The sequence below is a fragment of the Tachypleus tridentatus genome, chromosome 4 (genome assembly GCF_004210375.1).
Source record: "Tachypleus tridentatus isolate NWPU-2018 chromosome 4, ASM421037v1, whole genome shotgun sequence".
In the NCBI taxonomy this organism is placed as follows: Eukaryota; Metazoa; Arthropoda; class Merostomata; order Xiphosura; family Limulidae; genus Tachypleus; species Tachypleus tridentatus.
The window spans coordinates 12,508,547-12,522,260 of record NC_134828.1 but is presented as its reverse complement, the minus strand read 5'-3'; positions in this window follow the sequence as shown (position 1 = coordinate 12,522,260).

The following is a 13,714-nucleotide window of genomic DNA, read 5'->3' as shown; positions in this document are numbered from 1 at the left end:
TAATTCTTTCTTTAGTTGAAGCTCCTTCATCTATCTACATAATTCTTTCTTTAGTTGAAGCTCCTTTCATCTATCTACGTAATTCTTTCTTTAGTTGAAGCTCCTTCATCTACTACGTAATTCTTTCTTTAGTTGAAGCTCCTTCATCTATCTACATAATTCTTTCTTTAGTTGAAGCTCCTTTCATCTATCTATGTAATTCTTTCTTTAGTTGAAGCTCCTTTCATCTATCTACGTAATTCTTTCTTTAGTTGAAGTTCCTTCATCTATCTACATAATTCTTTCTTTAGTTGAAGCTCCTTCATCTATCTACATAATTCTTTCTTTAGTTGAAGCTCCTTCATCTACTACATAATTCTTTCTTTAGTTGAAGCTCCTTCATCTATCTACATAATTCTTTCTTTAGTTGAAGCTCCTTCATCTATCTACATAATTCTTTCTTTAGGTGAAGCTCCTTCATCTATCTACATAATTCTTTCTTTAGTTGAAGCTCCTTCATCTATCTACATAATTCTTTCTCTAGTTGAAGCTCCTTCATCTACTACATAATTCTTTCTTTAGTTGAAGCTCCTTCATCTATCTACATAATTCTTTCTTTAGTTGAAGCTCCTTCATCTATCTACATGATTCTTTCTTTAGTTGAAGGTCCTTCATCTATCTATATAATTCTTTCTTTAGTTGAAGCTCCTTCATCTATCTACATAATTCTTTCTTTAGTTGAAGCTCCTTTCATCTATCTACATAATTCTTTCTTTAGTTGAAGCTCCTTCATCTATCTACATAATTCTTTCTTTAGTTGAAGCTCCTTTCATCTATCTACGTAATTCTTTCTTTAGTTGAAGCTCCTTTCATCTATCTACATAATTCTTTCTTTAGTTGAAGCTCATTCATCTATCTACATAATTCTTTCTCTAGTTGAAGCTCCTTCATCTACTACATAATTCTTTCTTTAGTTGAAGCTCCTTCATCTATCTACATAATTCTTTCTTTAGTTGAAGCTCCTTCATCTATCTACATAATTCTTTCTTTAGTTGAAGGTCCTTCATCTATCTATATAATTCTTTCTTTAGTTGAAGCTCCTTCATCTATCTACATAATTCTTTCTTTAGTTGAAGCTCCTTTCATCTATCTACATAATTCTTTCTTTAGTTGAAGCTCCTTCATCTATCTACATAATTCTTTCTTTAGTTGAAGCTCCTTTCATCTATCTACGTAATTCTTTCTTTAGTTGAAGCTCCTTCATCTATCTATGTAATTCTTTCTTTAGTTGAAGCTCCTTCATCTATCTACGTAATTCTTTCTTTAGTTGAAGCTCCTTTCATCTATCTACGTAATTCTTTCTTTAGTTGAAGCTCCTTCATCTATCTACATAATTCTTTCTTTAGTTGAAGCTATTTCATCTATCTACATAATTCTTTCTTTAGTTGAAGCTCCTTCGTCTATCTACATAATTCTTTCTTTAGTTGAAGCTCCTTCATCTATCTACATAATTCTTTCTTTAGTTGAAGCTATTTCATCTATCTACATAATTCTTTCTTTAGTTGAAGCTCCTTCATCTATCTACATAATTCTTTCTTTAGTTGAAGGTCCTTCAGCTATCTCCGTAATTCTTTCTTTAGGTGAAGCTCCTTCATCTATCTACATAATTCTTTCTTTAGTTGAAGCTCCTTCATCTATCTACATAATTCTTTCTTTAGTTGAAGCTCCTTCATCTATCTACATAATTCTTTCTTTAGTTGAAGCTCCTTCATCTATCTACATAATTCTTTCTTTTTAGTACATGATTCTTTCTTTAGTTGAAGCTCCTTCATCTATCTACATAATTCTTTCTTTAGTTGAAGCTCATCTATCTACATAATTCTTTCTTTAGTTGAAGCTCCTATCATAATTCTTTCTTTCTTTAGTTGAAGCTCCTTCATCATCTACATAATTCTTTCTTTAGTTGAATTCATCTATCTACTTTAGTTGAAGCTCCTTCATCTATCTACATAATTCTTTTTCTTTCAGCTAGGTGAAGCTCCTTCATCTATCTACATAATTCTTTCTTTAGTTGAAGCTCCTTCATCTATCTACATAATTCTTTCTTTAGTTGAAGCTCCTTCATCTATCTACATAATTCTTTCTTTAGTTGAAGCTCCTTCATCTATCTACATAATTCTTTCTTTAGTTGAAGCTCCTTCATCTATCTACATAATTCTTTCTTTAGGTGAAGCTCCTTCATCTATCTACATAATTCTTTCTTTAGTTGAAGCTCCTTCATCTATCTACATAATTCTTGCTTTAGTTGAAGCTCCTTCATCTATCTACATAATTCTTTCTTTATTTGAAGCTCCTTCATCTATCTACATAATTCTTGCTTTAGTTGAAGCTCCTTCATCTATCTACATAATTCTTTCTTTAGTTGAAGCTACTTCATCTATCTACATAATTCTTTCTTTAGTTGAAGCTCCTTCATCTATCTACATAATTCTTTCTTTAGTTGAAGCTCCTTCATCTATCTACATAATTCTTTCTTTAGTTGAAGGTCCTTCAGCTATCTCCGTAATTCTTTCTTTAGGTGAAGCTCCTTCATCTATCTACATAATTCTTTCTTTAGTTGAAGCTCCTTCATCTATCTACATAATTCTTTCTCTAGTTGAAGCTCCTTCATCTACTACATAATTCTTTCTTTAGTTGAAGCTCCTTCATCTATCTACATAATTCTTTCTGTAGTTGAAGCTCCTTCATCTATCTACATAATTCTTTCTCTAGTTGAAGCTCCTTCATCTACTACATAATTCTTTCTTTAGTTGAAGATCCTTCACCACATTAACATTCGTTTCTTACAATTCTCACCAATATCACAGTTATAAAAATACACTTCTTCGTGGAATTTAAAGTTTACTTTTATTTCGTTAACTTTTGTTTGCTGTTCTTTAACATAAAGTCTGAGGATGGACAATTTTGAGTGAAAAGAGGTTATTAAACCATATTTACTTTCCATAATTTAAAGTTAATTTTTTCTACTTATTTTCACAAGAGAAAAAGAGAATTAGTTACATTAGTATGAATTCATGATTTCTTAGGTAATGAAAGACTGACAGGTTTTTCCAGAAGACGGTTGAAAATGGGAAGAAATGAGTTTGTTAAACACGTAAACAGTTAAACAGTCGAATATGACTGAAAATGAGTTTAATGAACGTTAAAACTATTGAAGGTATAGAGAAATGAGTTTAATGAACGTTAAAACTATTGAAGATATAGAGAAATGAGTTTAATGAACGTTAAAACTATTGAAGATATAGAGAAATGAGTTTAATGAACGTTAAAACTATTGAAGATATAGAGAAATGAGTTTAATAAACGCTATTATTTCACAGTATAGAACCTGATGTTATTTCTACACATTTGTGTAGCACTAATTTAAAATTAACTACAACGGTATACACACTCTTAAACTTTATATATCAGTTTTAAAATTACAAACCCAATTTTCAGCTTACTTCTCTTCTTCTTTTGAATGTGGCTGAAAATTCATATTACACTTTTAAATATATTGTTGTTGAATTTTTAAATATTCGCTCAAAGGTAAACAAAGGTCTAGTTCAACATAACTGTCAGTAATTAGGAGGACTGTTGAGTGGCACACCACTAGAGGGTTTAAGGTAAACACGATGATGTCAAAGTTCCATGAGCCAAGGTCGATGACACTATAGTTCCACAAAGTGGAATCAGAAGACTGTGATGATATCATTATAATATAGGGTATCATAACGTGTCTTAACATGTCGTCAGTGTTTAGATTTACTTATAATTTTTAAAAGCTGTGAAAAGTAACCTGGTAATTGTGTTAGGCCAAACAAAAGTAGGGGTAGCTAACATTCCCGTCAGGTAAAATATATCTGCGTATCAACATATGGCCCGGCATGGCCAGGTGGGTTAAGGCGTTTGACTTGTAATCCGAGGGCCGCGGGTTCGAATCCCGATCGCACCACACATGGTCGCCCTTTAAATCGAGGGGTCGTTCTAATGTGACGGTCAATCCCACTATTCGTTGATAAAAGAGTAGCCCAAGAGTTGGCGGTGGGTGGTGATGACTAGCTGCCCTCCTTCTAGTCTTACACTGCTAAATTAGGGACGGCTAGCCCAGATAGCCCTCGAGTAGCTTTGCGCGAAATTCTAAAAAAACAAAGTATCAACATAAAATTAATTTGTGCCTCGTGGACCTGAACTCTTGATAAAGTATTCAGTTACATACCAGATAGAAAACTGAATACTGTATGTGAATTTGTAAACCTTTTTGTATGTAAATAATTATTTGTAATAGCTGTTTATAATCACCGTTATTATAAACTGCATTTTATATTAAAATATATTTGTGTTTAGAAAGAAAATTGTTTGTATCAATCTTGTTGGAAAATATCATAAATTTAAAACATATTAACATTTAATTAACTTCTAAATTAAAATTAAAATCTTCGACTATTTTAAACGATTATACGCAACACACATAACATAATAAATTAGAGATTCATTCGAGATAAATTATAATAGGGAACAGCACATAATACTTTTATACTTTCTACTCAGTATCGTGTCTGAAATAAAGCAATCGATCAAAAGTTTAGTACTTTAGACTGCGTTAATCGATTTAGAATAATTTCTGAATTATTAAGTCAATTAAATTAAATTAAATTAAAATTAAATCAATTAAGTAAAATGAAATATTACTTAAATTCTATTTTTATTATATACTTAGACATAAACACGTAAAGTATATGAGATTTCATTAAACAATAATAGTTGATTGTAGAATTAGCTGTTTATAGGTAGTGTTGATAATTTCAGTCACATCTGCAGTCTACAACAGTCTGATGTTTACTTTCAAACATTAACAATATTCTAATCACATATTATAGTTTTTCATTGATGTTTCACTGTAAAATCAGAAACTCTAAATAACGCAATTGTCACACATACCATTTTCAGACTTAAATATAGAACATACTGAAACATATGTTAAGAGAGCATCAAAACACTTATATACTATTTATGTAAGCGTCTTAGTTGATAGAATACTGACCTATACATGTCCAGCTGTCTTTTTATGATAAATTACGTCTCATGAATAATATCAGATTCTAAGAAGTCTCTATTTACATTTGACATATAAAACTCATGTTTTATCACAGTACTACAATTAGTACCTGTAAGTGAAATCACACTTAAATATAGGACATACTGAAACATTTCTTAACAAAACATGAATATACACTCATATTCAATAAAGCTGTTTTAAAATTGTTTAACCAGGAAATAGTTGTAACAATACCTGGCATCTGGTATATAAGTTATAAAAGTTTATGATGAATATAAATCTGTTGCTTCGATATTACAAATATAAACAAATAAAATTATGTTGAGAAATACAAAATAAAGGATTTTTTTTTCAACTTCACATAATGCATACTTTTGGATTAGTGTAATAAACAATGAAACACAAACCCCCGTTAGAGATGATGTGTAGAAATTACAAATAATATAAACACATTATCTGTAGCTTTTCACGTTCAGGTAAACGACGACGTGTTAGGCCTAAAAATAACAAAATAACAGACATAAGAAAAACACGAAACGTGAAAAAATCATAAGAGCTATTGCTATTTAGGCAGAAGACAGCGGATCGCTAGTAGGTATTAACTATATTAATGAAATAATGTCCAACAACTATTTAATACTGTATTAATAAAAGGCATAAATAATATTATTTCTTTTAGTTTCGATGTAAAATTAAATTTTTTAATTTTACAATCTGATATTTGAATTTGAACAGTTCCTTTATTTTGATTTGTTTTGTTTTGAATTTTGCGCAAAACTACACGAGAGCTATCTGCGCTAGCCGTCCTTAATTTAGCAGTGTAAGACTAGAAGGAAGAAAACTAGTCATCACCTTCCACCGCCTATTTTTGGGCTACTCTTTTACCAACGAATAGTGGGATTGACCGTTACATTATAACGCCCCCACAGCTGAAAGGGTGAGCATATTTAGTGTGACAGTGATTCGAAGCCGCGACCCTCAGATTACGACTCGAGTTCCTTAACCATCTGGCCATGCCAAGCCATTTTGTATTTATTTGTTTAATACCTATAATTAATTTTTTTTGTGTTTATTATGTTGAAGCAATCGATTTATATTCTATATTAATCATAAGTCTATATGATTAATAACTTTAGTACTAGGTGGTAATTATTATATTCTTATGACTGTTACCTAGTTACGCATTTTAAAACAATGTTTATCGTTTAATACGATTTTTCACGATGAAGGCTCCCTAAAGGGAGCACATAAAGCACATAAAAGTATCTTAACACAGAAAAAAAATTCCTGTACAATTTTACATTTTAGTTTACTCACGTTTTTTGTCTTAAAAAACAATACTATAAACGTCTTAACTTATAAAATACAGGATCAGTTTTCATACAATTTGTGTACGTTATGCTGGTATTAAAAATTCGGTAGAGTTTATATTTATAACTCTTGTAAACAAACACTGAATTTAAATAAAAGAATAACGCCACAGGTTTTGAGTGGATTTAAAAAAAATTATTTAACTTTTTTACAAAGTTCCGTTCACTGGTGTGGCCACTATCAAGTAACATTTAACTTATTTTGAATATATATCATTTTAAATCAAGTGTACTGTCCGTTTATTGTTCAAATTTATCGCCAGCAAGTCACAGACACCTATTTCTATATTTAAAACCCTGGCATTCTCAAATAGATATGAATAATATTGTTAAATAGAACATAGGAAGGTAATATCTAAAGTTAAATACCTTAATAAGTGAAGTAACATGTGCTGATTCAACAAGCAAGCTTCAAGATACATTAATAAACTATTTAAACAATTACTTAAAAACCACTTAGTTTTCTTACAAATTATACTCATATTAATATTTCAGTTAAAGTTCTTCATTTGTGTATGTGGCCCGGCATGGCCAAGCGTGTTAATCTGAGGGTTACGGGTTCGCATCCCCGGCGCACCAAACATGCTCGCCCTTTTAGCCGTGGGGGCATTATAATGTTACGGTCAATCCCACTATTCGTTGGCGGTGGGGGTGATGACTAGCTGCCTTCCCTCTAGTCTTACACTGCTAAATTAGGGACGGCTAGCACAGATAGCCCTCGAGTAGCTTTGTGGGAAATTAAAAAACAAACAAACAAACATTTGTGTAAACGAACATCGAATTTATTACGAGAACATTTTTACATAGATTTTGAAACAATGTTACAGCAATAGGTAATGCATTATATTTTACACTTACACAGAGAATATTAACTTTTATCATTCGTTTTTTCAGTTACAATCATTGTTCAATCTCAAATGTAACAGAGATAAAAAAAAAGATTAAATGTTAGATAGTTACGCGTTTAGCTTAACGTTTTACGATAAACTTGGAAGACAAAACAAATGGATGAACGTTTAAGAACGTTTGTTTGTTTTGGAATTTCGCACAAAGCTACTCGAGAACTATCTGTGCTAGCCGTCCCTATCTTAGCAGTATAGACTAGAGGGAAGATAGCTAGTCAACACTACCCACCGCCAACACTTGGGTTGTTTTTTTTTCAACAACTAGTAGAATTGGCCGTCACATGATAATTCACTCACGGCTCAAAGGAAGAACATTTGTGGTGCGTTGGGAATTCGAACCTGCATCCTGCAGATTGCGAGTCGTGTTCCGTAATCACCTTGCCATGCCAAGCCTAGACATGTTGAAATCTGCAAGTAATCCCATGGAAGTGTTTCGTTACCCTGGTAAAACACACACAATACTTCTTGTAAGACCATCCGCCTATAAAACCTTAGTAACACTATTCTCCTAGAGAAGCGCCTGTCCTGTGAAAGTAGGTTTTCTCGGGGCATTCCCGTTTTCCCCCACAGCAAAAACATAGGCATTGGATTTTTAGATCCCAGCACAGGCAACTTTATTGCCAGACCCTGAGTCGGGTCGTTTGAGTTCATGTTCATATTTACTTTGACTTCTGCCTTTCGGGACGGGACCTGGCCGTTCTCTTCGGTGCTGCCTTTGCCTCGGTCTAGGATAACATTAAGAATGACCTCCTTCACCCAAAAAAGAGTCAAAAATTATTTAATAAATAAATAAATAAAACTAATAACCTTTCACGAAAGGGGACGAAGAGGAACCACAACGTTCCTGAATACCCCAGTTGGAGAGAGAAATCGTAAGAATTCTCTCTCTCTAAACTAAACCCCTGCCACGTTAGTTTGCGTTTGCTCCTATAGAAACATGTGTAACACAATTAAATAAATAAATGAAAACTACATTATTTTGATAGGAACAATTTTATTGTACTAAAGCAACAAAAATAATAGTTTTACATCAGATATATAATTACTGTCAGCCTTTGTAAGATATATGTTAGTAAAAACTACAAAGTAAGATGTGTGAAATGACATTACAGGGAGGTAGGAAGGGATTTTAAAGTGGCTAGATATGTGGTTTTACAATGACAGGTTGAAAGTTTAAAGAGTTGATAGAAGCAGCTTAGTCTAGAGGGCTCTGAGGGCATGCCCCAGAAATTAAAACAACGTAATTAACATCTGCTCTAAAAGGAGGGTGGTACTACAGTATCCCCGGTTCCGACGTCACTAAAATATACTAGGAAGAACAGTAAAGATAAGGTTATATGGATAGAGAAATAGGATAAGAACTTATTTGTAAGACACATAATTAAATATAGACATTGATGACGTGAAACACTCTGTGACGAAATTACCAGGGCGGCCTATCAACAGCCTGCTGATGCCACTTCTTGGCTCTGGCGACGTGTCCTCCAGACAACTTCTACCTGTCATGGCGCCCTCCTTTTCCAAGTCATTTGTTAAATATGTAAGAGTGGCGATGTATCTTTTAGGACACAACTAAATCTAGATAATAATAGCATGTTGAGGCACTGCTAATGCTATATCAGTCAAATAGATAAAGCTGAGTGCGTTTTTGTTTGGCAAGTAATTGACGACATCACAATGACGACATTGTGACGACATCATTATGACGGCCTAACAACGACCGCTTTGACACCTTTGTATGAACTTGGAAAATAATTTAATATTATTAGTTTACTACCTACAAAATGCCCCCCAGTGGCTCAGCGGTATGTCTGCAGTCTTACAACGCTAAAACCGGGTTTTGATACCCGTGGTGGGCAGAGCACAGATAGTTCATTGTGTAGCTTTGTGCTTAATTCAAAACAACAACTATGTACAACAATTACCGTTAACCCGATGACCACATGTTTGCCGAGTGCGTGTGTGTGTGTGTGTTTATGTTCTTTCAGCAAAGCCACATCGGGATATCTACTGTGTCCACCGAAGGTTATCGAACCTTCGAGTTTAGTGGTGTAAGTCCGAAGACCTACCGCTGTCCCATCGGGGACACATTTACATTAAAGTGGCTTATTTCGCATCACTTCAAATAATTAAATGGTTTTTATTGATATTGAAAGTTAGACTAACAAATTAAATATTACTAACATTTGAATAATGATAGCTAAGTCAAGAAATGAAATGCTACCTAAAATTGAATATCTTTTGTATAGATAACAATGAAATGCTACCTAAAATTGAATATCTTTTGTATAGATAACAATGAAATGCTACCTAAAATTGAATATCTACTGTATAGATAACAATGAAATGCTACCTAAAATTGAATATCTACTGTATAGATAACAATGAAATGCTACCTAAAATTAAATATCTACTGTATAGATAACAATGAAATGCTACCTAAAATTGAATATCTACTGTATAGATAACAATGTAATGCTACCTAAAATTGAATATCTACTGTATAGATAACAATGAAAGGCTACCTAAAATTGAATATCTACTGTATAGATAACAATGAAATGCTCCCTAAAATTGAATATCTACTGTATAGATAACAATGTAATGCTACCTAAAATTGAATATCTTTTGTACAGATAACAATGAAATGCTACCTAAAATTGAATATCTACTGTATAGATAACAATGAAATGCTACCTAAAATTGAATATCTACTGTATAGATAACAATGTAATGCTACCTAAAATTGAATATCTTTTGTACAGATAACAATGAAATGCTACCTAAAATTGAATATCTACTGTATAGATAACAATGAAAGGCTACCTAAAATTGAATATCTACTGTATAGATAACAATGAAATGCTACCTAAAATTGAATATCTACTGTATAGATAACAATGTAATGCTACCTAAAATAAAAGGCTTGAGATAACAATCTACCTTTGTACAAAATTGAATATAGATAACAATGAAATGCTACCTAAAATTGAATATCTACTGTATAGATAACAATGAAATGCTACCTAAAATTGAATATCTACTGTATAGATAACAATGAAAGGCTACCTAAAATTGAATATCTACTGTATAGATAACAATAAAAGGCTACCTAAAATTGAATATCTACTGTATAGATAACAATGTAATGCTACCTAAAATTGAATATCTTTTGTACAGATAACAATGAAATGCTACCTAAAATTGAATATCTACTGTATAGATAACAATGAAATGCTACCTAAAATTGAATATCTACTGTATAGATAACAATGAAAGGCTACCTAAAATTGAATATCTACTGTATAGATAACAATAAAAGGCTACCTCAAATTGAATATCTACCGTATAGATAACAATGAAAGGCTACCTAAAATTGAATATTTACTGTATAGGTAACAATGAAATGCTACCTAAAATTGAATATTTACTGCATGGATAACAATGAAATGCTACCTAAAATTGAATAGCTACTGTATAGATAACAATGAAATGTTACCTAAAATTGAATATCTACTGTATAGATAACAATGAAATGCTACCTAAAATTGAATATCTACTGTATAGATAACAATGAAATGCTGCCTAAAATTGCTCGTCCTTTCAGCCTTGGAGGCGTTATAATGTTATATGCAGTCAATCCCACTATTCGAAGGTAAAAGGGTAACCCAAGAGTTGGCGGTGGGTGGTGGTGAGTAGCTGCCTTCCCTCTAGTCTTACGCTGCCAAATTAGGAACAGCTAGCGCAGATAGCCTTCGTGTAGCTTTACGAGAAATTTAAAAACAGGCAATCGTTCTATGATGCAACATTGTATTAGAAAACTGTTTAGTTTACAGTAATTAAAGTTGCAGTGAAGTTCCTATCTAATTAGTATTCACAAAAAAACTATAATTAGGAAATCTTTCACAGACATAAAACGTATGCTAAACTTTACACTGGAACCGACAGCTTGTTTAATACAATCTTTTTTTAATTGTAATAAGTAGCTTTAAACATCGAACAGCATTAGAGTTCAAAAAATTAATCATTAGGTTGTGGAGCGCTGAATTGTGTTAACTAATTATTGTGCAAATGAGTCCACTAAAAATAAGAGAAACAAAAAGTAGTTGGACGTGCAAAACTGACATATGTTCGAAACACCATATACGAGACTTCAGGAGCGCTAACTGTTGTAAAATAATGAAAAGGACAGGATGGTAGAGGGTTATGTCAAGCAAGACTTAAGTTTTTATGTTTAGGATTTTCATGGATCGTTTTCGCTGTATATCTGGCCAAGATTAGACACGTTTCTTGTACGTCATTTGATTGGTTTAGCCGTCTGGCCAGGATTAGACACGTTTCATGTACGTCATTTGATTGGTTTAGCCGTCTGGCCAAGATTAGACACGTTTCTTGTACGTCATTTGATTGGTTTAGCCGTCTGGCCGAGATTAGACACGTTTCTTGTACGTCATTTGATTGGTTTAGCCGTCTGGCCTAGATTAGACACGTTTCTTGTACGTCATTTGATTGGTTTAGCCGTCTGGCCGAGATTAGACACATTTCTTGTACGTCATTTGATTGGTTTAGCCGTCTGGCCTAGATTAGACACGTTTCTTATACGTCATTTGATTTGTTTAGCCGTCTGGCCTAGATTAGACACGTTTCTTATACGTCATTTGATTGGTTTAGCCGTAATGGTTTTTGTCGTTCGAATTCTGCTTGTTCTTCCTCCTCAAACATTCTTGCTTCCCTGTTTTTCTTTTTGCCCGTGATTGGCACAAGGAAAAGAACTGAAAATAAACTGTTTCGGTGCGAAATTTCACATAAAGAAATGCGATTTGTTTTCACTAATATGATATCTTTTTTTTAATGTGAAACATGAACTTTTTAATGTGATCATTTACTATTAAAATACTATTGTTTCTCTTGGAAATGTAATCTATTTTCTCAGATTTGAATTTGAGTATTCACGTGTTTTCTAGTGGATCTAATAATAAATGTCTGACCTAACTTATGTATGTAAAAAATACGTTGTGTGACAGATGTAAATCTGTCAAACATATAAGCCAAAGATAGACATCCACAACGAAATTACAATCCATCGTATGTAAAAGGTGAAATGTATCTTAGTATTAGAGGTATATGAAGATGTGAGACCTATAATGTTGTGGGGATACATTGTATATTGTCTATTTATTTTGATTTTATTTTGTATTTATTTGAAAATGTAAAGAAATGCGTATAATAAATAAACGGTTTGTTTGTTTGTTTGTTTTTTGCATTTTGCACAAAGCTACTCGAGGGCAATCTGTGCTAGCCGGCCCTAATTTAGCAGTGTAAGACTAGAGGAAAGGCAGCTAGTCATCACCACCCACCGCCAACACTTGGGCTACTCTTTTACCAACGAATAGTGGGATTGACCGTCACATTAGAACGTCCCCACGGCTGAAAGAGCGGGCCTGTTTGGTATGATCGAGATTCGAACCCGCGACTCCCAGATTACGAGCCGAGTGCCTTAACACGCTTGGCCATACCGGGCCAAAATAAATGTCTTTGCCGTGATATGGCGCAGTCGGTAGGATCCAAATAAACGGAAAGAACATAAAAAAAAAACACTCATAATGTATAGAAATATTCTAGGAAAGTGAAATAAAACCCGAAGTTCGATTCCTTGCGGTAGACATAGTGTATATAACGCATTGCGTAGTTTAGCAGTATTGATTTAGCAATAACTATAGGATGATAATCATAATCGCCTCAATACCCCCGAGAGGCGGCTTCTCAGCAGTAGATTTTCTTTCTTGTCTCTGTTCGATCGCACATCCTTAGTAAGGAAAGAAAACAACACTTTCGCGTGACATTTCAGCGACAAAGAAGACAAATGAACGTAATAAGGACATACTAAAACACGACGTTTTTTTCTATAATGGATTTTGATTTCTAAGTAAAAAGAGTTGCCAACTTTAAAAGCATTGTCTTCAGCCGATAAGTAACTTAAAAATAAATTTCAAGTGAACTCAGCTGAACGTTTCTGAACCACATTTTCGGAGAGTTTAAGAACGTAATAGTTTGATGTGAATTTTTGTCATACACAGACAGAAAAGAAGAGCATTTTCGATGTGTCTTGGATGTTCGTTTCTTTAAACGTACAACCTGTTTAAAAATAGGATGAAAAACATCATGGTGTTATAAGCTAGTTACCAGTTACGGAACAAACATATTGGTGTAAGGGGTTAGTTATGCGTTACATAAGGTGTTATAAGCTGGTTATCCGTCACGTAAGAAACACATAGGTGTTGTAATCTAGTTATGCGGAACTTAAAAACACCACGGTGTTTTTATCTGGTACCTAACAAGCACATGGGTGTTTGAGTCTAGTT